This window comes from Artibeus jamaicensis, unplaced genomic scaffold (assembly GCF_021234435.1).
Source record: "Artibeus jamaicensis isolate MK-2021 breed Jamaican fruit bat unplaced genomic scaffold, CSHL_Jam_final contig_482, whole genome shotgun sequence".
NCBI lineage: Eukaryota > Metazoa > Chordata > Mammalia > Chiroptera > Phyllostomidae > Artibeus > Artibeus jamaicensis.
Window position 1 is genome coordinate 6,227,732 of NW_026521857.1, and position 27,243 is coordinate 6,254,974.

Sequence of the window (27,243 nt, forward strand, 5' to 3'; positions counted from 1 at the left end):
TGGGACACACTTTGAGGCTCTTGTATAACCTCTTTGAAAAAGAAGTTTTGCAGAACATAATGATCTTGTCATCTGCTTTTCTTTTTTTGGCTCAAAATAATCAAATTAACAGGTAGAAAATATTCAAGCTTTCCAGTTTACATTTCTGCCAAATTGATTCAAAGCTAACATATTTTTGAAAGGGTTATCTATTTAAATTTCAAATGGCTCTTGCTAAAGTTTAGCCCTGTTTCTGATCCCAGCTCCTGCTCAGGAACAAGTTAATGAGAAGGTAAGGAGGGGAAAAAGGAATCAGGAGAGGGATTAACCCATGCCCTTTGTGGATTAAATTCATGTCTTTAATATACCCATCATTTTATATCAGTCTCTGAAGCAAAGACATTATTTGTAAGACACACAGGGTCACCCTTCATTCTGTCTCCTGATGTCACGGGCAACACGCACGGCCCCCAGGCTCAGCTGCTCACTTGGAGCATCGCACACCTCAAGGGGGCACCATTCTTATCACTATCTGTGTGTACAGACCTAATCACGGACGTTTCTTCTCTGGCACTGAACCTTGGCTTCCTACCTTCCCTCCCTGGCTGTGATCTGTACTCAGTCTTCAAAGTGGGTCTTTTTTTAGCCACTCTGGTCATCATGCCAACCTGGCAGCTTCCTGAGGGCCCATCCACACAACCCGCTCCTCTGCTAGGTTTGCCCCGATCTAAAGACAGAACCTTGAACACCCGCTCTGCTCCTAACAGTGCAGCCCTGGCTCTCAGCCAGGGTTCCACTTCTTGGGTCATTAAGGAATTCACTGCTTATGTTTTCATTTCCACTTATGCCCTTGACCCCATGCCCCAGATTTTCCTGTCTGCTTAGGCCTATAGCACAGGTATGTCTGGAATCAGGGAGAAGGTTCCCAGAATTCTCCCGATTTGGAAGGCAGAGTTTGGAGGGGAGGGAAGAAGGGAATACTAAAGTTATCTGCAAAGGGACCCAGATCTGTCCCATCTGGTCCACCTTATCAGTCACGGGGCTAGCCCTTGGCATAGTTTGCACTGCAGACTCTGCAGACAATTACAGTCTTCTATTTTGATTTAAAAATGTTTTGAATGATTCTTTCATTAAAATCTATTAACATCTTCCTCTGAGAAGACTTAAGAAAGCAAGTTTCAGTCACCAGTGCAAAGATACCCAGTGCTGTTTGTCCTACATATTTGATCCTGCTAAAAATATTCCAGGGCCACCTCCAGAAGCCTCGCATTGTCTTGTGAAGCCTGGCCTGGCTGGCTTTTCACCACACCAACCTTTTTTAGGCCTTCCCTATTTTCTTTTCCTTTTATTTTCAAGGACTTGGGGGATTATTCCTCTAGAGCAGAAAGGGACCTCAAGAAATCCTCTAATTCAGTACCGTGTGTAGAGATAAATAAGACAGTTTTATCCCCATTTCACAGAAGCTAGTAACAAGCTAGTGACTGGCTAGTAACAAGTCCAGGCAGAGGGAGAAACTGGCTTCAAGTCACACAAACTCACAGAGGACACAAGCATCTCAAGTCTGGCTGTGAATCAGGATCATTTGGGGACCAATCTTCCAGAGCAATTTGATTAGAACTCTGGAAATGGTGTTTCTGAAGCCCAACCTGCAAAAGAATCCTGAGTGCTGCTTTGAAAGCAGGCAGCTGGGCCTCCCCAGAGTTTCTGATGAAGAGGTCTGGGTGGCCCCAGGAAAGTGCACGTATAACCAGGTTCCAGGTGAGGCGATGCTGATCTGATGCTGCATGTGGAGACCCCACTGTGAGAACCACGGGTGGTGGGAGACACCTTTATGGAGGGATGGGTTAGCACTGAACAGACTGGCTCGGTGGTGAGTCAGCAATTCCCTGCCCACTTCCGAATGTGCCAAGCTGTGCCTGGCCAGTGACCCAGGAACTCTGGCTAATGCGAAGAACAGAAAATTGAAGAATAGGATGTGGTAGACTGCTCTGCCTAGTTTTAGGAATTGTGTCTATACCCCTTGTGGCTAAGGGCAAGAGACGACCTTTGGAATGCCAGCCACAGGAGACAAAGCCTGTCTCTGGCAGCAAATGCTGCCTCAGTTCCTCTCCCTGCGCCCAGAGCTTGGTCGGAAGTCAATGATGGGTAAGACCCCTCACAGTGGGGGGCAACCTAAGCCAGACTCGATCACTTGGGAGGCCATCATGGAAGGACTTGGGGGGGAGGCTGCAACAAAGAGCAATGGACTCTCATCCCCCTGGCTCTGACAAAGCCCGAGTCCCCATGTCCTCTGGGAGAAGCGCTTCCTGGCTCTAATCCCCTTAAGCCTGAATACCTGATGGGGGGAGGTGCAGCTCCTTGACTTGCTAGAGCGTGCCCTGGGGAAAAATCTGGCATCACAAAGACTTGCTGATAAACCTGTGAAATCTGCTCTGCTGAGTGCTTTCATTCATATGATAAGGGTTTGAGAGGAAATGGGTATGTCTCCCAAAGTTTCTGCAACTCTCTTCCTGACAGACACTGACTCAGACTCTGAAACCCTCAGATTTCTTTGAAATGTTATCTACTGTTTGATCCTTGCTGCCCCGTATTCCTGTCTATTACAACCCAATAAAAGGCTATGGAAGAGGGCACTCAGGGCCTTTTTCTCCTTGGAGAAACTGGCCTCTGCTGGCCTTTGTCTCCCCAGAGAAATTGGCCACAGCCCACCTCTCTATCCCAAGCAGATCTCAGCATGTCTCAGTCATTATTCATGCACTCGTGTCCATGGCACCGGGGGGGGGGGCGACTCGAGAAGAAGTCGCTCCCACAATAGGAAGTGGGCTAGAGGATTCTGTTTTCTTCAGCACCTTCTTCCATGTCTTGGTCTCAGCACTATGCCTCATCTTATCCACTTTACCCCATACTTCTGACTTCTGGGTCATTGCACGTCCAAGGTCCTCCCTAGGACCCAAATGTGCCTTTCCTTAGGTTGTATGCTGCCCTGTCCACACCTCCCCTCAGGTCCCCAGGGCTCGATGCCTCTGGTGCCGGGGTCATGTCAATCTCTCAGTCCCATCCCTGGGCTTCTTTTTGGTTTGCACTGTTTGTTGAAAATATTCACTGGTTGGTTGCTAGGCCTTTATGCCTCCTATATGCTTCCATAGGGGGACCAGCCTAAGAAACTGACCATTTCAGCCACAAATATCCACATTCCCAAAGGCTCACTAACTAAATTTATGATTTTAGTCTAAGAATTATCTATTTTTCAGTCCATTTGCAGAGTTGATTAACATATTTAATTTCCTTACCCATTTGTTGAATATTTATTGAGTAACTAATACGTGACTAGCACTATCCTAGATTTAGAGGTAAGAGGACGAATGGGACACACTGCCTTCCCTCAAGGAGTAGTAGGGTAGGCAGTGTGATGAGCGCTAACAGAGTCATGTGGCAGATACCGTGGTGCAATGTCAGGGTGGGACGGCACAGTTAATCTCTGAGCCCGGCTGATGTTGTCGAGTCCTCCATTTCCCTGGGACCTCAGCTGGCAAATATCTAATCATCACTGTTTGGTGGCACAAGATGGATTTGTGTATAGATACAGAACTGACAGGACAGACAAGAAGGCAGAAAATTATTCTGTCCCAGTGGTGTACAGGCTTATAGGAAGTCCACATGCTGGAAGTGGTTTCAAACAGAATATAAAGTGTTAAGTGAGAGGTGGGTTTCAGATGCTAAGTATAAAATGAATGGGGATCTCAAGGTTAAGTGGCACACTCACAGAGCTGGGGTAGGGAGTGGAAGAGCAGCGAGCCAACCAGGGCGGGAGTGCTTACCACTGCTGGGACCTTCTCTTGAGTAAGTGAATAGCTGGAAGCAGTAAGCAGGAATCACCCCAACTTTGCTGAGGGCCCACGACCACCATATGGTTTCATCTTGGACTGCTTTGCAATCTCCACTGTTACCTGCATGAGAGAACAGTGCTCAGGAGTCTTGCAGCTGGCCCCCAGCTGGGAAGAGAACCCTCAGTGTAGCCACCAGCTCCTCAGAAGAGGGCCCCAGCACCTCAAAGTGCCTTGGTCAGTTGAAGGGGATGTCAGAAACAAACAAAATCCTTCAAAGGGTCACCACAGAAAAAAATGCCAAGTGCCCTGGACTGAGGGAAAGAGCTGGCTTGAGAGCTGGGTGTGAAAAGCACCAAGGCTATGATGCTCACCGAACGGTGAAAATGAGGCAAGATCCTAGATGCGTGCAGGCTGATGCAGAGGAATGAGAATGTCTCACCAAGCAACCCTTTCACTGCGTTCAACAATTCCCTGATCCTTTCTGGGATACAAGGTGCTTCATTCATTCTATGCTACGAATGTGACTAAGTAGAATTTTGCTATTTAAAGATAGCCAAACTTTATCTACAAGGAGGAATTATCTGGCAACATGACTAACCATGTCCTAGTTTACCTGTTTCTAAAGAATGAATTAAAATATTTTTTAAAGAATGACACAATCCTTCAGCAAAATTGTTCAGTGGATGAAATATTTTTTGAGTTTTGTGTCTCATCACCTCAGTTTGCTATTCTTTGCAAATGTCATGAGTGTTAGTGGATTAAATCCTTGGGGGAATTTTTGGTGAAGGCTTTTGGGAAAGTAGTACCTTAACCCTAAGGAATATTCCTAATGGTCTTATCGAATTGGAGGAAGTATCTTTGGTTTAGGAAGTTTTCCAATAATCCTCAAACATCACATCCAATAACTCTCCACACTGGGCATGAGTCAAGCAAATTCTAAGTCCAAATGTATTGTATGTATATGCTAAGCTTTACTGTGAAAGAGGTTCAAAGAAAAGCAACAGTAGCACTTTGTACTGAAAAAATAATTGAGGAGTAAGAGTTAAGAGAATTGGGACTCTCCACAGTGAAGAAGAGAACTGGGTTGGCCAAAAAGTTTGTGTGGTTTTCTCCATAAAATAAAAGACACAGTTTTTAATTTTCACCAGACACTTTATTGATTTGGATATTTTGAGTATTTGGCTATCTTCCACATGATAGAATGTTGCTTGTTCTCAATGTCTCGATTTTAATTGCTATCATTCAACTGGCCTACCTGACTGTGAAGCATCATCCAATGAGAAATCTCCAGCATCAAACTTCACAACAATATTTGACGCTTTGATCGATCACAGCACCTTCTCCATTCACTGCACAAACCTTTTTTTTTGCATTTTTACCATTTTTCAAAAAACAATAAAGTATAATATGCCAAAGTGTCACTTATTTTCTTCCATCTTCAATATCAAAATGGCCACACAAAAATTCACCAATTTTGATAAGTTTTCTTTTAGAAAAACTGAAATGACAGCTGTCACAATACAACCTAACAAAATTGTTTTGAATGAACTTAAAGACAACTAAACGCTACTAGAACCATCTTACAGAAAAAAACCAAATGAACTGTTTGGCCAACCCTATAATAGTAGCTTAAATTACATCTAGCGCAGTACTGTCCAATGGAAGCAGATGTGAGCTGCATAGGTCATGAAAAATTTCTTAGTAATCACATTAAACAGAGTAAAAAGGAATGGGTAAAAATTATATTTTAACAATATGTTTTATTTAGCCCTATGTATTTGAAATGTTATTTCAATATGTAATGAATATAAAATTATTTTAATGAGATATTTTACATTCCTCACACTAAGGGTTGGAAACCCACTATTTATGGGTTTCTAATGTGGCTGAGTGCCTTGGTGATGTACAGTGCAGTACAGTTCTGGGTGTCTGGGTCTGGAACGAGGCTACTGGTAAGTGTCTTAAGTGGTATCAGTGAGTATCTATCAGGAGGAATCAGGAAGGAATTGAAGTTGAGCAGGTGAGGCGCCTATAAAACATGGAGGCCTGAGTCCCGCCACCTGAGAGATCCCACCACTTCCATGGTCTGGGCTTGGGTCTGGGCATTCGTATTTTTTAAAGCTCCCAGGTGACTCTGCCGTAGCCAGGGCTGAGGCCCACTGGGCCAGGGAAGGAATTTTCACAAAATGAGAGTGATTACACATTAAAATGAAAGTTTTAGGGAAGACCATTTATCTCTCATGTCCAAATTTAAGAACTGGATGGAAACTTAGTATCAAGGAGTCAAACTCTCACTTTACAGGGGATGGAAGGCCAACATTGGGCATTACCATTTGGTGCTTATTGATGATTTTGTTTGCTTGTTTATTTGTTTACATCCTCAATGCCTCCTGCCTCCTTTTTCTTTGTTAGCCTAGAAGAGATTGTCAAACTCATTTCCATTTGAGTTGAATTTGGAGATATGTGCTGATGACTGGCAAAGGCCCACACAGTTCTGAGTAGCATGGGTATCTTTATAGGTCAAATCCAAGTACCTTTCCATTGGATGGTGCCACTGGGTGCACGGGATGAGGAACTCCGGTCTCTGCTAGGCCCCCACCCTTATTACTGCTCCTGGGTCTCTGTCCTTAATCCGTTTGCCATCCTCCTCCATTGCTCTGAGGCAGAGAAGGGTTTGGACCTATGCGTGTGATTTATGACTGACATTTGTAAGGCTACTGCATTTTCACCAGTTCTTGCTAACATAAGGGACAATTCCTGTCAGCAAGTTAAATATTTAGAAATAAGAACGCTTATTCTGCTCGTAATTTCATTACAAGTTTTAATGAAAGTCGTATTTGGGAGCTGATGTACTGGACAGAACCCCGTGTACGGCTGATGCATAAATGTCAGTGTAGAGACACCGGCTGCAGAGCGGGCTGCAGCCCCCATGGGGAGCGGCAGGACCTGTGCTGAACACCGGCTTCCCCAGGAGCTCAGACAACCACCTTCTCACTCAGGATACCTAGACTCCCTCAATATCTCTTTCATACAACAGTAAATTGCCCTCTTGCTCCATCTTGTTTCTAAAAGTGGGTCACTCTCTAGTACTTGCCTGTCAGATTCTGGAACATGTCTTCTTTCTTCTTATCTGGCAGCTCAGGCCAAAGAAAATGAAAGAGACAGAGATTGTCCATTTACATCATCAAAAGAGTAAGCCGGAATTTTACCCTGGGCTTCTTAAGATGTGGAAACTGATTTGTGTAAGACCAGGTTTGCACCAGGAAGGTATAGGAATAGCTTCTTATTTAGCTTATGATTCTCTGGTTCTAATAGGTCTATAAACTAAGATTCTTAAGAATCTTCTCCAAAGTCCCTTAAAAACCCCTAACCCACAGTAATGGCTGTTTCAGGTTCCTGCCTGAGGGTCTGGGGGGAGAGGTTCACCGGTGATGAAGGCTGGAACCCTGGAACAGAACAAATCAGTCTCACAAGCAGTGAGTGGCAGCCTTTCTGAATACAGCTGCTTTCTTTGGTAGAAAGCTAAAAATAGCCCGAGCACTGCAGGCTGGTTTCACTCTAAGCCTTCTGCCACATGCATTTGTCTGTTTCATTCAGGGTTTCTGCACGTCTATGACACGGCGATACTATTTCAGAGGAAAAGTGCATTGAAGAAATGCTTCCTTTCCCTCCCCCACGTTCACTCCAGATGTCCTCAACTGTCCAAACTGTTTCATGTTAAGGGAACTCACGGGAATCTTCCAGCATCTTTGCCATCCCCATCTGCTTCACTCATTTTGGGAAAAATCAACACCACCCACATTATGAGCAAGAATTTACAATTATTAGGGTTTTTTTTTCCCAAGGAAATGTTCATTACATGTGTGATTTTCTATGGATAGCTCACGAAATATTGAGTAAAACTACCTTTCCCAGCTGAGGCAGGATTTTACTAAATTCTCTGCTCAGGCTTAGTTTGAGGAGATATTTTTTTTTTAAAGATTTTATTTATTTATCTTTAGAGGGGAAAGGAAGGAGAGAGGGAGAGAACTGGCCTGCAACCCAGGCATGTGCCCTGACTGGGAATCGAACCGTGGTTGCTTGGTTCCCAGGCCCGCGCTCAATCCACTGAGCTACACCAGCCAGGGCGAGGAGATATTTTTTTCATGGACCTGGCTGACTCTGTGGCCACTGGCCAAGCCAGTTTCCCTTTCAGCTCTAAAAGTGACCTGGAAGCCCACTGTGAGGGTAGACATTGTGGAGAGGTCAGTCTGTGGGGACTGGGAGAAAGTTTGCTGGCCCCCGCCCTTCCCCATCTTGTCTCCCTAAGGAAACTGGTTTTGTGTTGTGTGGGGGGTAGCACCACGGTTGTAGCAGGGTGGGTTCCTTGCGTGGTTGTGTGGCCGTCTGACATGTACCTTTCCCCTCTCAGCAGCATGGGTATTAAGGAATAGAATGTAAAAGATTAAAAGATTGGGGGAAGAATAAAAGAAATCAGCCCGCTGCTTCATACTATATATTTACGAAAGGTCCATTAATGAAACAGGTATGAAAATTCCTAACAAGAATCATTTATAATTAAAATATGGAAAATAAGCCTCAACCTTAAATCTGATCACATTGCATATACACTTGTATATACAAAAGCACAATTTTGATGGCTTTAATAGAACTCAAAATCCTAAAGATGAGAGCTAATGTTGCTATGGAAACTTTTACATGTCTTGACTACAGAACTCATAGTTTAAATTTGCAAACTTAGTATCACATTAGCTTTTTTTCCACACTGGATTTCTGGTTGGTCTTTTAAGAAGATAAAAGGAGAAAACTACATGTCATACTAGTATCTCTTGATATACTCACAGCCAAAAGAGAGGATAGTTTGTGATCATTTGACAAATTTTTTTTCTCTGCACAAGGAATCCTCTACAAAAGAACTTACATAAGGGCTTTTGAAGGGTGAGGATTTTATAGTTAGACATGATTAAATTAATTCCAAAATTTTCAAAATTTGAAAGGTTTTCTTTTTTATGGGATTAAATATCCAAAGTATGAATAACAAGCCAGTGGGTTCCTGGACTTAACATTCCAGATTGGACAGAGCTCAAAGCTGTGTACAGAGTAGAAAAAGCAGCAGAACCCAGCACTCAAAGGCATGCAAGGCTCGAAGCCTGTGTGCATCAGTTCCCACCACGCCCTGCGCTGCGAAATGGGGCTCTCTGTACGAAAAGCACTGTGAAAAGAATGCCATTTGGAGAACTGTGCATTAATAATTCAGAGGGCTTGAGTGTCCTTGTCCCTACTCTTCCTTCATCAGCTCCTCCCTTAGCTGTGGGGGCTTGTTGGTGGCAGGTTTGGTGAAACAGAAGCTGTGGAGTCAAGCAGGCCTGAGTGTAAAGTTAGCTCCACCACAGGGCATGTTATTTAACTGAGCTTCAGTGTCGCACTAAATGCAAATAATAATGCTTGTTACATGGAGGTTATGATAAATGATAGTGATAATATATGCAAAATACTGAGTACTTTACCTAAAGCCCAGCAAACTCTCAATAAATAATGTTCTCTTCCAGCTGAAACTTGTGCATCGCGGGGCCTTTGGGGGCGTGAAGGGGCCAGTTTGTCCAGGTCGCATCTGTGAGGTCCTTGGGAAGTGGGCACAGACTCGTCCTCTTGGCCCACCCCCCACTATGTATTTGGATTGTTTTTTACCTAAATCATACAAATAATCTATTTTCTCTGAATTCATTTCAGAGAAATGCAGTGATGGCCTTGTTCTGTTCCCTGCTGTATTCTCATCCATCTCTGCTGCAGCCCGAAAAATAAGGCCTGGCATAATGAATGCTTATTGGGTGCAAAGGTAAGATGTGGGGGTATAATGAGGGGAGCAGTAAGCTCTATTAAAAAATTAAAAACTATATGAATATGAAATTAGGTTGAGGGTTTATGAAGGACCCATGCAAGTATGGGGCCTTGGAGCTGAACTGCATGAGCTACACAGTACATCTATCTTTGTCTGAAGAAATGAACATGATCATGGGAACTGCTAATGAATGATCGATCCCCTGCCTTTTTATAACCTTGTACTGTGCTGTCACCTCCTTTGGTGCTATGACAATTCAGTTTGGTTTCTTGAGAGGCCAGCTCGTGTTGAGAAACCATTATACCCACAAGGTGTGTGCAGTGGGTGTGGGAGGGACAGCCATGGACCTGTATGTAGAGTGTCACAGAAAAAACCCATAATCTGGCTTTTATCAATAACTTATGTATTCATTTGCAAGTGCTGCCACAAAAAGTATCACAGATAAGGTGGTTTAAACAACAGAAATTTATTTCTCACGGTTTTAGAGCTAGGACATAGAAGATCAAGGTGCTGGCCAGTTTGATTTGGGGCTGAGAGCCCTCTTCCTGGCTTGTAGATGGCCACCTTTTCACTCTGTCCTCACATGTCCTTTCTTCTGTGAATTCTCAAAGAGAGAGAGAGAGAAAGACAGAGACAGAGGGGAGGGAGGGAGAATGAGAGAGAGAAAGGGGGATATCTTTTTTTTCTTATAAGGCCATCGATCTTATCCTACCCCTATGACCTCAGTGTTTCCTCCTTAATTACACCCAAAATCCTGTTCCCAAATACAATTACACTGGGGGTTAGGGCTTCACTGTATTAATTATGGGGGGAGGGACACAATTAAATCTATAGCATCAACAAGGCTTATTTTTGGCTTCACCTCAGGTTGTCATCTGAGGACTCACTTAGCTCTTTAGGCTTAAATACAGTCCTCAGATACAGGAATGACATTAAAGCAGCAATTTTCAACTGGTGTGCCATCCACATTTTTAAAACATGCAATATCTGTTTATTTAGTCAGGGGCATTGACCTCTTTTATATCGTTAAATAAGAAAATGACAATAGCCAACACAACAATAACTTGATATGAATGAATCAAAGTTATACCTATTGTTTTATCAGATGGGCACAATTATATCTTTTGGTGTGCCACAGAATTTTAGTAGTTAGTTTATGTGTGGCATGAGGTGAAAAGGCTTGAAAACTGCTGTATTAGAGCAAGGTGAGGCAGAACCAGTACCTCCAGGAAGGAGAGCCGAATGGCGCCCTCCACGAAGCAGCTTTCCCTAAAGATGTGTTGAGACTCTGCTGGGTGTTGAAAGGAGATACCAGGAAGGCACAGCGAAAGGATCTCTTTGGCTGTCAATGAAGCTGCACTTCCTTCTCCTTCTCGCTCTTTCTCTTTCATATTTCACTCCTCTTTTCGATTCCTCCTTCCTGTTTTCCTCTCTTCCTCCATGTTCAATAATATAGTGAGACGCAGTGGTTCTTGGCCCTTTTAATGATGGTTATCTACTTCTGATTTCCCAAAGATGAAAGGGGCAACTTATAAGTTAGGAGTCAGTAAGGGGAGAGGGGAGAATAGATAAGGGGACGGTGGTGGCAGGAGGTCTGGGTAGTGCTGGTTTAAGGCTTGAGAAACGACTGTGTTGTCCTGGCAGGGAGAAAGGAGAAAGGACAGTGTAAGAATGAAGTGGCAGGTGCCAGCACAAAGCCAGAAGTACCCCAAGTAATAACTCTGGGTCTCAGTTTTCTCATCATAAAAAAAACCCAGAAAATGCTGGAGGAGAAAATCCCCAAGGTTCCTTCCCTACTGTTCCATACTCTGTGCCTTTTCCTTCTTCACCTGACTGGGAGACAGCACTGATGCATTAAACTCTTTGTGAGCCTTGTAAGAAAATCGTCATGTAAATTCAAAGTATTGCTCAAATTAATTCTAATGAGGTTCAGGGGGAAAAACAAGTAACAACCAAAACTCTTTAATAAAGTGTTCTAAAAAGAAAAAAGAATTATCGCCCACTTCTGCACTTCCTGCTTTTGGCAGAGACTAGAAGTGGAAATCTGAAAACACTGTGAGACAGTCTGTTCTCATGGTATTTCTAGCTGAGAACAGGAAGGAGGGGAAATCTCATATGAGTGAGAGAGCCTGTTTTTCAGTGATTAGCAGGCCAAAGAAGTTTCACTGGGCAATCAAGCTTGACAGCACCTCTAAAAGTTTTACCTTTATTTGGTCGGCGCAGCAGGCTTTGCCAGAAGTATCACCAGTCACAGAGACACAACCATTCTCCATTATCACGCCTGAGTGGCTACTCCCTCTCAGGCTGGGTGTCAGGTGCTGGAGACCCAGACATAAGCAATGTGGCTCCTACTCTTCTGGAGAATATAACAAAGTTGGAAGGATAAGGTATCTATAAATGAAAAATAATTATAATTCTAAGCGGCATATGCTGAGTGCTAACTTAGCCACACAGACAATGCTAGGAAGGAGCAGTCCACATGCTTCACAAAACCTCTTATTAGCCTGCATTTGTTCTCTACCTCACCAAGGGCTCCCATCACTCATCGCTGGTGTATTCTGCACCTTTAGGCAAAAACATTTCTTAATTTTCTTAACTCTTTTGTCCCTCTCCAGTCACAACAGAAATTGCTCTGTGTGTGCTGCCGATGAGTCATGAAGGCTGAATCATGTTAGCAATAGGATGCAATGATTAATGCATGTTGACAGGCTGGGTGTGCTGGAATAGGGAAGATCCCGAAATCTAGATGAGTTGCATTGTCCCTGATTACCTGCCAGAAGGTTGTGCGTGCTGGTGTCTAAAGCTGCAGCAGACATTCCAGGGAACCCCCTTGGTCACCACAACTCCAGTCAGATGTTATATATCTCCTAGGGAATGAGTCAGTGGCAGCTTTACCACCAGGGTCACTCAAAGGCTCATGTGGAGTGGTGCCCACCCCTTCCTTCCCCTCACCCCCAGTGAAGAACACAGAAATCCCCCATGGGAGAGCAATTCTCTCATTAACTGAATAGAAAACATTCCTGGAAAAAGATGAAAAAGATTTGATTTACCTTTGAAATAATGTACTGATGAGGGTTATATAGGGGTTTTATTGAAATGATCACCATTACAGTATTTATTTAAACCTGGGTAGTATAACTACACTCTGAATAGGAAAGTGCACATAAATTAGACAGATGCAGATGGAACCCATCACACTGTATTCACTGTCGTGTTTTAACCTACGTGACTGCTTTGTATACCAACTCAGAGGAGAGGATGCAGTGATGTCTTCCACAGTGGCTTGGAATTCAGGGTTTCTCCGAGTTAATGTTGTTTGGATCTTTGGGGAATCCTAGGATTTCTTTATGACTTCTTATTTATTTCCTGTTGGGAATACGAAAATGAGTTAAACAGGCTCAGCCATCAAGAGAGCATACAATCCAATAAGTAAGGCAAACAGATACCCAAATGATACGGAGTAGGGAGTATAGTAGGCAGTTAGATAGGCATGAGTAGAGGAGGATAGACAGGCCAAGCACAGAGGGTCACCAGGACAGAATACCCTGGATGCCTCGCAGTGGGCAAAACTACAAGCCCTTGCATGACCACTCCCTTAAGCATATGACATCTAGACTTCAGCTGTGTTTTAGCTCCAGGACCAGAAAAGCAGCAAAACCAGACAGAGCAGCCAAACCAGATGGATGACATCAGGACAAGCTTCATTGACTAATGACCCCCTGACCTGGCACTGACCAATCAGTGGAGACCACCCTCCTGGAAGGCTGATGAATATTCTGTTGAGATCCTCCCCTGAGACCTCCAGATAAAAGCCCTCAGGATGGAGGGCCCAGTGCAGCTCTTTTTCTCACAGGCCCTTGCCTTGCCCCACTCCCTACACCAGGGCATGTTTTCCTTGCCTCTCTTTCTTTTGGGCTCCAGGGGCCCTTCTTTTGCCTCCATGGCTTATTTACTGAGCCTTTTTCTTCTGTGGCTAGCTTCTTTGCCTCTGTGACTTTCTAGACAGACTTTCTTTGTAGTTTGGTCTTGGCTCTGAATTCTTTCTTAGCCAGAACTCAAGTACTCAGTTGGCTGAGCCGAGGTCTAGCAGCTTGTGACGTTCTACCACCAACAGATGGACACTGGATGGGGAGTTCTACAAAATGGGAGTTGATTGCAGACATGATCACCTTCAACATTACAAATGAGAGCACTGGTATCAAGTAATCTGCTTATAAATAATATTTTTTATTTCATGTTTATTGTAGAAAATTTATAAAACAGAGAAAGACATAAAGATGAAAGTAAAAATTACCTCTCAGATCACCAGTGATAACCACTAAAAAATGTTGCTATATATTATTCTAGTAATCTTTCTAGGCATACCTAGGCATTTCAAAACAACAGTAGAATCATGTTGTACACTATTTTACAAATTGTTCTTTTCATTTAACGATATGTCATGACATAGACTATGATCACTTTCCCACAAGATGTCATGTCCTCCTACACCATGATTTTTAATGGTATTTTAAAATAATGTCTTGTCCTATGGACACCCCATACTTTATTTACCCAGTCTCCTAGAGTAGGACATCAAGCTTGTTTTCAGTGTTTCACTAATACAAATAATGCTGCGGTGATCATCTTTGTATATAAATATCTGGGCATCTTGCTGATTATTTCCTTAGGATGAATTCCTAGAAGTTGAGTTGCCAGATTATAGGGATGGGAATCCAAGCTCAGGAGCATGGCCGATAGTGTGATTATGAAACAGGCAAGATGAGCAATTGACCCAGGCACTTCAGCTGTGCTTTTGTTTGTGTTTTATGATTCCTCTATATTGTATAAGCATTGATCCTAGAGATAAAAATGGTCACTCTGGGTCTGCTAGCAGAAAGCTTTCCTAGATTTTGGCTGCCATTTTATCACCTTTAGCAACTTTACTCTGAATTTGGCTGACAAAACTTGTTTTACCTGCCTTTAAAGTACACGAACAGACACTTGCTTACCTTAAATCTGTTGTCTTTTTATTTCTTACTGCATTGCTATTTCATGGGGTCAAAAATCATAATTCTAGCTGATATGTGATCCAACTCAAGAGCAAATAGTGAGTTTGATAATATATTCACAGCCTCCCCCAAAATGTAATCTCAGGTATACACATGATGTGTTAATTTTAAAAGTTGTTACGACTTCCACCAGAATACTCCATGGCAGTGGTTATATTTAGGGTGACAACATCATTAGACTATACCAGCTAAGGACACTGATATTTTCACAAACATGCTGAAAGATAATGCATTTCAAATGAGGTGGCCAAAGGCATCTCAGTCAATGTTTTAGAGGTCTCTTTTCAGAATTGTCTGTGTATGAGATCCATAGTAATTCTGTGTTTCCACCTCAGAGTTTCAGGACTCTCGTTTGCTAATTTGTTTGTCCAGTCACTCATATAGACCCTTCAATAGCTATTTTTAAAAATATCACAAATAGGATTTTTATCACCACTATAAGTCTGAATTTTAAACAGATTCTTTGACTGGGGGCTCATATCCATTAGCTCATTAAACTTTAGCACCTGTCCCATCTCCTGTAGTTTTTCCAGAACTGTTACCTTAGCTGTGAAACTCCAGGAGTTTTCCCAATTCGAACTTGAGCATCCTCAGCATTTTGACTTTTCTAACAAATACGTCATGGAGTGGATACATGTATTAGCAAGCCTTTTTTCTATGCCTTTTCCAGTGATATCTGGAATCCGTTTATTGACCACTTCCTTCATGTTATTTGTCTGCACTTCTCAGGTCATGATTTCCATCATCTTCTTCCAAATTTGGTGAACCTGTTGATGCTGAGCATGAGAGGTCCTCTGGATTTGACTGTTGCATTTTTAGTAAAATCAACACAGAATAGACTAAACAAACAACCATCAGCAGTCTTGACATCAACATGAGCTGCAGTCATTTTTTGACCGTGAAGCACATATTATCACGGGCAAGATCCAAGTCAGGCAGCTTTTGCCTTGAATAACCTCAGTAATTAGCTTGAATTTCCTAAATGCAACTTTATCATTGTGCAGATCAGCTAAGCTCACTTCAAAACGTGACCCTTGAGAACATCAGATATGATTTTGGTTCCTTGAGTTCTCATGACTGGTGTTTTCCCAACACTTCTTACATTGAACATGGTTGGTACTTTCACATCACACCAATCTTCCTTAGAAAATAGGTCACTGACTTTCTTTCCTCTTGGCTCATTTTTTGCCGAGTGTCATAAGTATAAGTGTCTTGTTCTTGCCCACAACCCTGGTGCTGCTCAGAGAACCAAAGGGGTGACAGCTATTGTTTAAGCAGCTATCCTGTACCTGGAATATGACCAAGCCAATGCTTTCAAAAGCTCATAATCTTATGTAAAAATGCTTAAGTAAAAAAAAAACCCTCATAATACAGTGTCATAACTATTAGGACAGGGATAGAATGTACTATTGGATCTCTTCCCCTCCCTTTCACTTTTTCCTCTTTGCTCTACTTCCTTTGAGTCTCCACCCATCACCTCTCCCCTCCCCCACATCAGTAATTTCCAGGAAGAACTTGGACTGGGAGTCAACAGTTGAGTGCCAGACGATGGCTCACGGGTGCTTTGGGGTGAGGTGGAGCCCAGGGACTAGGGAGCACAGGCTGTAACAGGCTCCCTGATGCAGACCCCACCTCCAACATTTGTGGAGCCTGGGGCCAGAGCACAAACGGAGGCCACTTACCATCTGGGGAAATATACAAATGCTATAAATCAAGTTAATAAGCTGTTAACTAAAATATAGCTTCAGATGAATATAGTAAAGAATATGTGTAAAGCTATGGTTCCATATAATAGAAGTTGGAAGATTATCATAAATTGTATTTATTATTATTCATATATGGGTGCCCTATTGATGGTCTGGCACGTTTGGATAAGTGTGTAGGTACGTACACTGGTGGGGAAACAGTGACTCTCTCTGAGGACTGGAACTGCTGAGGAAGAGGAGTCTCATAGTCACTGATTTAGGCAATATTTAAAGACTCAGTGAGATTATGGGTAATTTTATTTTCTTTTTCTATTGTTCAGATTTCTAAAATAATATGTTACTTATGCAATTTGATTTAAGAAAACAACAACAGCAAGTCCAGAAAATCATTCTAGGATTAGGAAGTGTCCTATTAAGGTTGTGTTTCAATTTTTAGGTCTATATGATTTAAGGCATTGACTAAAGTTAACCTCACAAATACCAAATGTTTTCTTTAAGAGGTCATGGGGGAATAGAAAAATACCCAACTATCAAAATATAACGAATAGAGAATTTATATTTTAAAAAGAGAGAATGTGCAGTTTATTGCCTGACCTTCCTAGGCATATTATTTTTACAACTAATCAAATATTTATTTTCCAATGACCTCAGACATTTTGGAGTCTGGATTATTTCTACAACAAGGTATTGCATTTACTTGGTGATGTCAGCATTTCAAAGTGCTTCATGTCAATCTCATTTTACCTTCACAATGACTCCCTGGGAGAGGGAAGATGGTCAAGAGAACGAGGCTCAAAAAGTTGAGACTGGGCTTACATGTCACAACCCGTTCTTGGAGGAACAAGGACTGGAGCATAGGTTCTCTTGGGTCTTAGTTCAGTTCTTCTGCTACTGCTGTTAATAAACTTACACAATGAATTAATTTTCTGGATCATTCCTCAGAAATTTTTATAAATGTCTCATTGTTGGTTTTTAAAAAATGAAACGTATCTTTAAAAGGCAGCCACATTTTTCCTATGAGCTACTAAAGAAGACTCAGCACCCTTTTAAGAGATGCCTGACTCCCCGTAAGTAATTCAGCAAATGAGGATCTTTACAGAGAGTGCTAATTAGTGCTAAGTACCTTTAGAGATGATGCCTTCTAGGATAAGGTCCAAGGATACACCACGTGGGGTAGGAAATTATAATAACCTTCCCCTCAGGGACTTAGCTAATTTTCTGTGATGATGAGAGACCATAAGATTATTTTACTCAGTGCTTAAAATATACATAAGTACTATGTTAGTCTCATTACAAGATAAACAGCCTCCCATTTACTTAGTCTATTTCTTCAATTGGGAGTATATTGTAATAGCCAACGTTTTGCTCAGACTCTAGAAAAAGTGCACTTTAAAAAGATAATTTTGGGTAAAATGTGTGAAGAGGGTCAAAAGATGCAAAGTTCCAGTTAGTAAATAGTAAGTAATGTGGGTGTAATGTACACACAGTGACTATAATTATTAACACCGTACTGCATATTTGAAAGTTGCTAAGAGAGTAGATCTTAAAAATCATCATCACAAGAAAAAATTTGTAACTATGTATAGTGATGGAAGTTAACTAGAATTATTGTGGTGATCATTTTGCAATAAATACAAATATCAAATCATTATGTTATATGCCTGAACCCAATATAACGTTGTATGTCAATTATATCTCAATTTTAAAAAAGCACAGTGGTTTTTAGGGGACTTCCGCCAAGATGGAGGCATAGGTGGAAACACTTTGCTTCCTCACACAACCAAATCTAAAAATAATGAAGTCTTAACAACAATAATTGCAGCCAAGCCACAGAAAATCAAACAGTACGGAGTCTGACAACAACCAACTGCTCAGCTAAACTGGTGAGAGGGGCGGAGCCAGCAGCAGAGCGGGTTGGGCAAAAAAGATCCCCTGACCTGGGCCTGCAAGCAGCCGAGAGCTTGGATCCCAGGTGCAGGGTAGTGACGGGAGGACCCAGGGAAGACTCAGGGAAGCTGGCTGACCGTGGTCACACATTTGCGCGCAGATAAACCAGTGAAGATGTGAGCATTGAGACAGACCTCGCAGGCCCCAGCGCAAGGAGGCAGTCTCACTTTTACTCGCAGGTAAACAGGCTGGGTGGGGGGGGGCAGCGGTGAGGCAGACAGGCGGGAGGGAGTGGAGAGGACGGCTATTGCTCCTTCTCTGACCCCGCCCCCACATGCAGCATCACAAACCAGCGACCTGGGTGGCCCCGCCCTGGTGAACATCTAAGGCTCTGCTCCTCAAATGTAATAGGCACAAACAGATCAAAACATGGCTCAAGAACAACTCAGAGCACCAGAGCCAATAAATCTAAGCGAATAAGAAATTGCCAACCTATCAGAGGCACAGTTCAAAACACTGGTGATCAGGATGCTCACAGAACTGGTTGATTTTAGTCACAAATTAGAGGAACATATGAAGGCTAAACTAAATGAAATGAATGGAAATGCACAGGAAACCAATAGTAATGGAAAGGAAACTGGGACTCAAATCAAGGGAGCAGACCAGAAGGAAGGAAAAAATGACCAAACAGAAAAATATGAAGAAACAAGAATTCAAAAAAATGAGGAGAGGCTAAGAAACCTCCAGGACATCTTTAAACACTCCAACATCCAAATTATAGGGGTACCAGAAGGGGAAGAGGAACAGCCATGAGTGGAAAACTTCTTTAAACAAATAATAAAAGAGAACTTCCCCACTCCGACAAAGGCAATAGACTTCCAGGAAATCCAGGAAGCTCAGAGAGTCCCAAAGAAGTTGGACCCAAGAAGGAACACACTAAGGCACATCATCATTATATTAGCCAAGATTAAAATGAAGGAGAGAATCCTAGAAGCAGCAAGAGATAAGGGGACAGTCACCTACAAAGGAGTTCCCATCAGACTGTCAGTGGATTTCTCAAAAGAGACCTTACAGGCAAGAAGGGGCTGGAAAGAAGTATTCCAAGTCACAGAATCTAAAGACCTACATCCAAGATTGATCCATACAGCAAAGCTTTCATTTAGAATGGAAGGACAGATAAAGTGCTTCTCAGATAAGATCAAGTTCAAGGAGTTCATTATCACCAAGCCATTATTATAAGAAATGTTAAAGAGACTTATCTAAGAAAAAGAAGATAAAAAAGATGAACAGTGAAAGGACAGCAAACTCACAGTTATTAACAACCACACCTAAAACAAAAGCAAACTAAGAGGACAGCTAGATCAGGAGCAGAAACATAGAAATGAAGATCACATGGAGGGTTAGCAACAGGGGAGTGGGAGGAGAAGTGGGGAGAAGGTACAGAAAATAAGTAGCATAGATGGTAGACAGAAAATAGATAGGGGAGAGGATAAGAATAGTAGGGGAAATATAGAATCTAAAGAACTTGAGACACTTGCTCATGAACTAAAGGTGGGGGAATGGTGGGGAAGGGGTGTGCAGGGTGGAGGGGAATGAAGGGGGAAATAGAACAAATGTAATGGCAAAATCAATAAAATAAAAAAATTTTTTAAAAAGCACAGTGGTTTTTAAAGTTAAATCTATGGTGCTATTAAAAAAAGGCCATTTTATTTTTGTAATTTATGTTTCTGCAAATTAGTTTTTAAGATTTCACATTGTTGCAGTCCAGAATGTTGATAACTTAACTTCTGGCTCGGGAGTCCCCAAACCCGGGGCTGTGGACTGTGGCCAGCTGGCGACCTATTAGGAACCCGACTCAGAGCAGGAGGTGATTGAGCAAAGCTTCACTTGAGCTCCACCTCCTGTCCATGAACCCAGTCCCTGGTGGCAAAAGTTTGGGGTGTTCTAGCTTATTTGTTGTGACTTCAATGAGCTGCACATGAAGTAAAAGTCAAATGACCTCCCACCCACCCCCATTTGACACCACACAGATCAATAGCTATAATTAACTAATTAACAGACTATTGGCATGTCAATTGAAAAAAATTTCCACTGGAAAAAAGTTACAAAACCAAACCAAAAATCTCATGTGGATTCATTTTATTTTACCACAGAATCTTAAAGCAAATCTGGAGCTTCATGTAAAACAGCACTGCTCAATTAAAATGAAACAAAACAAACAAAAAAAGTCCTTTTTTTTTTTCAGAATATGAAGACAAATAATGGAATTCCCGTGTAATGGAACCAGTGCTTCTGCTATGCTGGGAAGAGGCCTGTGCTTGACCTAAACATCAGCTGCATCACAGAGCTATTTTACCACTAATAAAACTGAGGCATTTAGAGAATAAGGGGAGTCTTCAACAATTCTATAGTCAACCTTGATTTTAGGATTCAAAGACTCTTCGATCAAGGCAGAATAATGGGTCAGCAAGAACTGGTGTTTTTGCTGGAATAGCCGCTTCATGTGCATCTCCACGTGCAATGTAAAACCCAGTTCCCCACGTCAAATCACTGTCCAACGCCTCTTGTACTTTTGAATTCAGCTGTCACTACTACCTCTCAAATCCGTGGTGTTAAGATTGCTGTTCAGTCAGAACAAAGGGGAAAGCTAGTCACAGGAGCACACATACTGCATGGTTCCATTTATGTGAGGTCAAACTCAGAGAGTCAGAGAGCAGAACAAGTGGTGCCAGCAGGGAGGAGGAGTTTAGAAGTGGGAGCTGCTAATCAGTGAGTGCTGTGAGGGAGGGAAAATTCCCCCCTCTTTTGAATTCTTATGGCTGCACTAATAAAAGAATTGACATAAAACCAGATTAAGAGGAGAAAACCCAATTTAATACATGCACATAGAAGATCATAAATGTTACTCAGATAAATAATGAACCAGCTCAGCTTTTTACAAGTATACTTTTTTAGATAAAGAAACAATCAGTTTCTGAAGATTTGCTCTACAAGCTTCTCAGCCCTGGGCTCCTCAACTCCGGTGATAAGTGTGTCTTTCTCGGCCCCTCTGGAACAGGAGGGCACCTTTCACAGGGAAGATTTGTTTCCTGCATTCAAGGAGACAAGGGAGGGTCAATATGTCTACCGGTTGTTTGTCAAGTAACTTTAATCCAAAGTAATCAATATGCCATTGCGGGACACTTTGGAGTGGCCTGTCATGAGAGCATAATGTTTTAGCAATACAAGATGAGTAAGTTCTAGGGGTGTACTATACGACACTGTGCCTGTAGCTAATGATTCAGTACTGTACACTTAAAAATCTGTGAAGAGGCTAGATCTCATGTTGAGTGCTCTTATCAAAATAAAGTTTAAATTTAAAAAAAAAGGAAGAGGAAAGCAGAACAAAGAGCAAAAATGTCAGGAAGGAATGTAATTAAAGGACTAGAAAACACTTCTTTGTGGAAGTAAGGAAGGAGGCCCAGGTAGTGCACGCCACTGGGATGTTGCCTGTACTTTAGTGACACCATTCAGAGAGCTAGAGGCACTTGACTCAAGTCACCGAGGTGACTGGTGTCCTCTTCTGGAACACAGACCTTTCTTTGCTTTTGTTCACAGTGCTGGGCAAGAGAAAGGGCATCTGTTATTACCACCTAGAAGAGGCCGGCTTTATAGTCTCCCCGTACCTGTCAGTCAAGTCCTGTGTGATAGGACACTGCGTGCGTGCGTGCTCAGAGGAAGAGGAAAATAATAGAGATCAGGAGTAGTTTGAGTCCTTGTAACCCTGTTAATGACTTCGGCACTATCTCCTTGACCTTTCTTCTTAACACCATCTCCTAGATCTTTCTTGCGAGCATGAGCGCTCCTTGACAGAGGTATTCGGGGATGCACATTGTGTTTCCACTAGTCTGTCTGAAGATGAATAACATTTTAACTGTAATAGTATGATCAGTGCCTCTGACAGACTGGAGGGAAAAAATTAGAAAACATAGAAACCGGGCCTCTTCCTCCCCAGGGTGGAATTCAACAGTTACGTAGGCAGATACGTTTTATTGCTATACATTCATGTTATTCATATCTTTGTGATAACTATGTTGACACATTCATATAATTAATCTGTCCAATTGAAGAAATTAGCAGACTCCTCACATCCTTAGAAAGGGACTGCCTGCATCCTTCATTCACTGATTTCATACCAGCTTTGACCACAGTAGCAAAATAATTATAGTAAAAAGCCGCCAGCAAATCTTAGCATTTACAGTGTAGAGTTGTAATTGAACTAAAATTGCTCAGACATATGAAAAGGTCAGCTTTCCACAGCCCTTAGCATTTGTGTAACACCAGGGAAATATTAGTGCATCTGTTATTCTAAGTGGGCACCAGTGATTCAGAGAGCTAAAAGCAGCTAGCTATGTCTCAGCCCTTTTAAGTTTTCTTAGCCATTGATGCATGTTTTATCCTCTCAGCTAATGGCAACCTGACTTTTAGACAAGCAAACAATAAACAAGAGCAGAAACAAAACTGGTCCCTCTCTGGCCCTGACCAGTGTGGCTCAGCTGGTTGGGCATTGTCCCTCAAAACAAAAAGTCACCAGTTTGATTCCCATTCAGGGCACACGCCTGGGTCGCGGTTTGGTCCCCGGCTGGAGTGCCTACAAGAGGCAACCTACTGATGACTCTCTCATTCACATCAGCATTTCCTTCTCTTTCTCCCTCCCTTCCCCTCTTTCTAGAAATAAATAAATAAAATCTTAAAAAAAACTGGTCCCTCTCATTTTTATAGTTGAGGAATATATTTAACAGAATCTTTAAATTTCCATGGATATAAATCTCTAAGCACTACATTTCAGCTGCTTAAAAATCTCATAACGTCAGGAGTTACTCTTCTGAGCAGGCTGTAAACCTAAGCAGAGTTATTTTGGCATAACAGATACAATTTGCAGGGAGATTTAAACATGAGCATAGCTCATAACTGTCAACAAGTTGCACAAAGCCTTATTTCCTTAATCAGAACATCTGAATTTCAGGTGTTGAAATTTAGTGGGGAGCTGCTCCATCCGCCAGTGTAGCCTGACAACCGAGAGCCCCCCCTGAGGATTGGTAGCCTTGCAAAATCTGTACAGAGGTCCAGCTCTCTTCGTCTGCATGCTTTGGAATTTCCAGGAAGCCCTCTTCCCACACTTACTTGGGAAGAGAGAGTGGGCAGTCTGGGAAGCCGGTGCAGAATCTTAATGCGGACACTGCCAAACCTCAAAGCCAGCCCGTGATTTCACCAGGGCAAAGAAGGCCAGGGTGGCAGCACAGCCTGGTGGGGACACCCAGATGGCTTGGTGGGAGGGGCTTCATTGTCCCCCTCAAGCCACCACAAATGAAGAAGTAGTGTGCTTGCTGTGCAAATACATTAGAATGAGTCTCCCACCCCTTTCATCAGGCTCCATCCACAAAGACACTGTTGTTAATAGTAAATAACAACGTATAAAGTTATTGGCAGATGTTCCAAACCTTGACCTGCACCTAGAATTTTCTAATGCCGTACCGTAATAGAATCAGTCAGTCTGAGTAGCCTGGTCTGTGTGTGTATTAGGCTAAACCTAATTTTAAATTACTAACCCATTTGAGCTATGCAGCGCACACAACGGGGGATGGAGGATTAAACAGCGCACATGTACAGTCTCAGTAAAATTTGGTATGTAAATGAATCATGAGTACATGAATGCCGTATGCAGCAGCGGTAAATTCAACTCCCACAATCCCTCACAGAGCTCTCAGGCTAGTGAGGGAGAAGAAAAGAGGCAATTCTAAAGAATTCTTTGTCCAAAAAAGAAAAAAATAACCCTCCACAATGCTGTGGGGTCAGACCAGAGGGACACCCAACTCAGGAGGAAGTGCTGTTGAAGTGGGATCCTGCAGGGTGCGTAGGTGTTGGCCACGGGAGTCGTTGAGGGGAGGGCAGACCACTGCAGGCGGAGGAGAGCCCACGCTTCGAGGTCGGTGCTGAGGCGTCACAAAAGGCAGGCAGGAAACAGTCACATAGAGCCCTCCAAAGTCTTACGACATTTGGATTTTATCCTAAAAGCAATGGGGGCCATTGATGAGTTTCAGCAGATCAGTGATATGGTCAGGTCTGGATTTTAGAAAAATCATTCTCCGTTTGGAGCTTATTTCACATTAATACACTCTCCTTGACATTTTGCAAATGATGATGATTATAACTGGATGCATTGTTGTCTTTTTATAATATGGAAATAGAATATTACTCCCATAGGATACTATGTAATGCATGTTGTGTTTTAAACGACTGTGATGAATATAAAATAATAGCTATTATTATTATAAATAACAACAAACATTTATTACAAGCTTACGGAATGCCAGAAATAGTGCTAAACTTGTTGTAAATTATCCAGCTTAATCTTTGGGAAGTAATTTTTACCAGGATGCTCGATTGACTGATTTCTCTAAAACCTTGTCATCACCAACCAGGCTGTTAGGAGACCAAACACACCATGAAGACACCAGGACCTTTAAGTGTGTGTGGAAACTAGGTACCAGTTTAGACTCTTGCTGAAGGATTATTTTCCAAATGCTAGTGCACTGGTTTAAGAAACTTTGGAATCAATTTTATTGGTGTCCCCATTTGCATGGAAGGAATCAAGGATTACATTTAAATCACTTGCCCAGGTCATACAGGAAGCAAACAATGGGGTCAGGATTGTAGTGCTGGCTATCAAAGGAATTTCGAATTTCGACTTCACCCAAATTAGTCAGGAATGATGATCATTAAAAACTTAGACTTGGTGATATTAGCATGTCTTCATTTTAATGAAGAATCTTGTGGGAAAGTGGAACTGAAACTACTAAGAAGGTGACAACAGCTTTGTATCAAGGATGGAAGGCTGTGGTGAACCTTGGGGACCAAGCCATGAGTTTCCCAATACCAAAGGCCTGGGGGTGGGATCTGGATAATGTGGCCAGTGGCATATCTGATCTATGTCATAAACACCAAGCAAACGTGGGATTTTATTTTCGTTAAAATAACAACCAAGGTAAACACCGAAGTTGCTTCTCTAGTACTTGTTACCATCCTTAATTATGTTTTCCTGGTGCATGCCCCTATCTGGGAAGTTGCATATCCTCTCCTAATCTCCTGTGTGATGGTTACATCAGAGGAAGAAAACATTGTGCTGTTGTTAATTGCTTGCTTATTTGGCTGACATTTCTAAACCCACACAAGAAAGCCCATAGCTTTCTGTTCAAGAATGTTTTAGAGCAGCTAAATGAGCATACAACTGTTGACATACTAACTGAAAGGGCTGACTCACATTACTCTGGAACCAGTGCGGGATTCTTAGATGGTGACACCTTAACAGAACTTGTGTGTTCTTAAAAATACCCCATCCCTTCCTGGACTCTCGTGAACTTCTGCCTCCTGTCCCTCCAAACTCTAGGGGCCTGATGAATGCTAACAACCAGAAAAGAGATGTGGGAAGAGATGTCATGTGGGAATCTTAAGCATGAAAGAAAGCAAAGTTCCTTGAGGATAACTAGATTTAATGTCTTACTCATGGAAGAGACTTCAACCTGGAGGGAAAGACAAAACTGATTTTTGTGTGCTCACTGGCCACACCTGCAGGAACCGAGCCCTCCTCCGGCTGCACCAGCCATTGCGATCTGGGGTCAGCATGCTGTGTCGCTAGTTCAGCTTCTCCTACGGCAGTCCTCACTCTCCTCTCCAGCTCTGGTTGTAGCACAGGCCACAAATAAATTGCTAACATTTAAGTGCATCTGTTGCAAAGACAGAAGCACAGAGGACACTGGGGAAATTTCAAACCAAATTTCAGGACTGAGCTCATAAAAGCATGTACCATCTGTGGAATTTTGCTCATATGCATCACTATAATGGGGGGGATAGCGATGGAGAAGAGAAAAAAGAGAGATAAAGGGTTGCATAGTAACTGGATTTAAAACTGAAGTCTCTCTTCTCAATTCAGTTCACAGGTGGCATTTAGGTCAGGCAGGATCCAAATACCTTCCTCACACTGAGAGACCTGGCCTGTGGATTTAAGTGCCTGAATAGGTTATTTCAAATTCATTGTACCCCTGCGTCTAAATACAGCCACCCTCCCCACAAACCCACTTTATGGATCCTGTGCAAAGATTCAAGACTTTCCATCTTCCTGTGGGTTTGCTTGTGGGTGGGGCTGAGTGTAGCTTTCTCCCTCCATCTTTGTGACAAAACAAAATGAAACAAAACCAAAAAAATCCCAGATCGCTTTCTGATAAAGCACTTTACATTTCTATACTTCAGGAAAAGGGAAGTTCCTTCACAATCCTTTTATAGAGGATCACTCTCATTGTCTAACAAGCTTTTCATTGTTTGTGATTTTCATTTCCTTCCACAGTTCAGGGCACTTAGCAAAAAAGTTTCTATTCAGCACTTTTCCACTCATAATTCACAAGAAAAAGAGGCATGCAGTATAATAAGGATAATTAGCTCTGACTGGAAATAAAAAGCTTGGCGCTACCAAGGCCCTCCACGGCACACAGTATCCACTTATCGTTCTGTGTGCTCTCTGTCAAGGCTAATTACTACTACTCTAATTACTAACCTGTTGAAAGAACAAACGAAATGCAGTAGAGTATTTCAATAAATTACAGTTTCTTTCAATACTATCTCAATAAAACTCCCTGAGACCCAAACCTGTCCTTACAGTCTTACCATTAAAAACTGCTGTTGTTTGTCCTCAAAAGTACTGTTACCGAACAAGAGGTCCGAGGGGGGGGCAATACTTGGCCCATCTAGGGACGCCAAAAACTGTTAAAGAACAGGGGCCCCTCCCAAGGACAGAATACTAATATCTACTGGGCTCTTCTGTCTGCCACCAATTGGAAAGACATCTCTCAATGCCAGAGATTCATGAAAAGGAAACAAAATGTCTATTTAATGCTATTCAGGCCTAATGCCTGCACTAAAAT

The 27,243-nt window shown here is 42.4% G+C and overlaps 1 long non-coding RNA gene across 1 annotated transcript in view; it reads left to right on the plus strand.

Moving 5' to 3' along the window:
• The window catches only part of LOC128627900 (uncharacterized), a 33,979-nt gene extending 13,305 nt beyond the window's left edge, over positions 1-20,674 (plus strand). The window contains exons 2-3 of the long non-coding RNA XR_008392196.1: positions 9,537-9,642; positions 20,535-20,674. This is a non-coding gene — a long non-coding RNA (uncharacterized LOC128627900). The remainder of the gene's footprint in view (positions 1-9,536; positions 9,643-20,534) is intronic.
• The last annotated feature ends 6,569 nt before the right edge of the window (positions 20,675-27,243 follow it).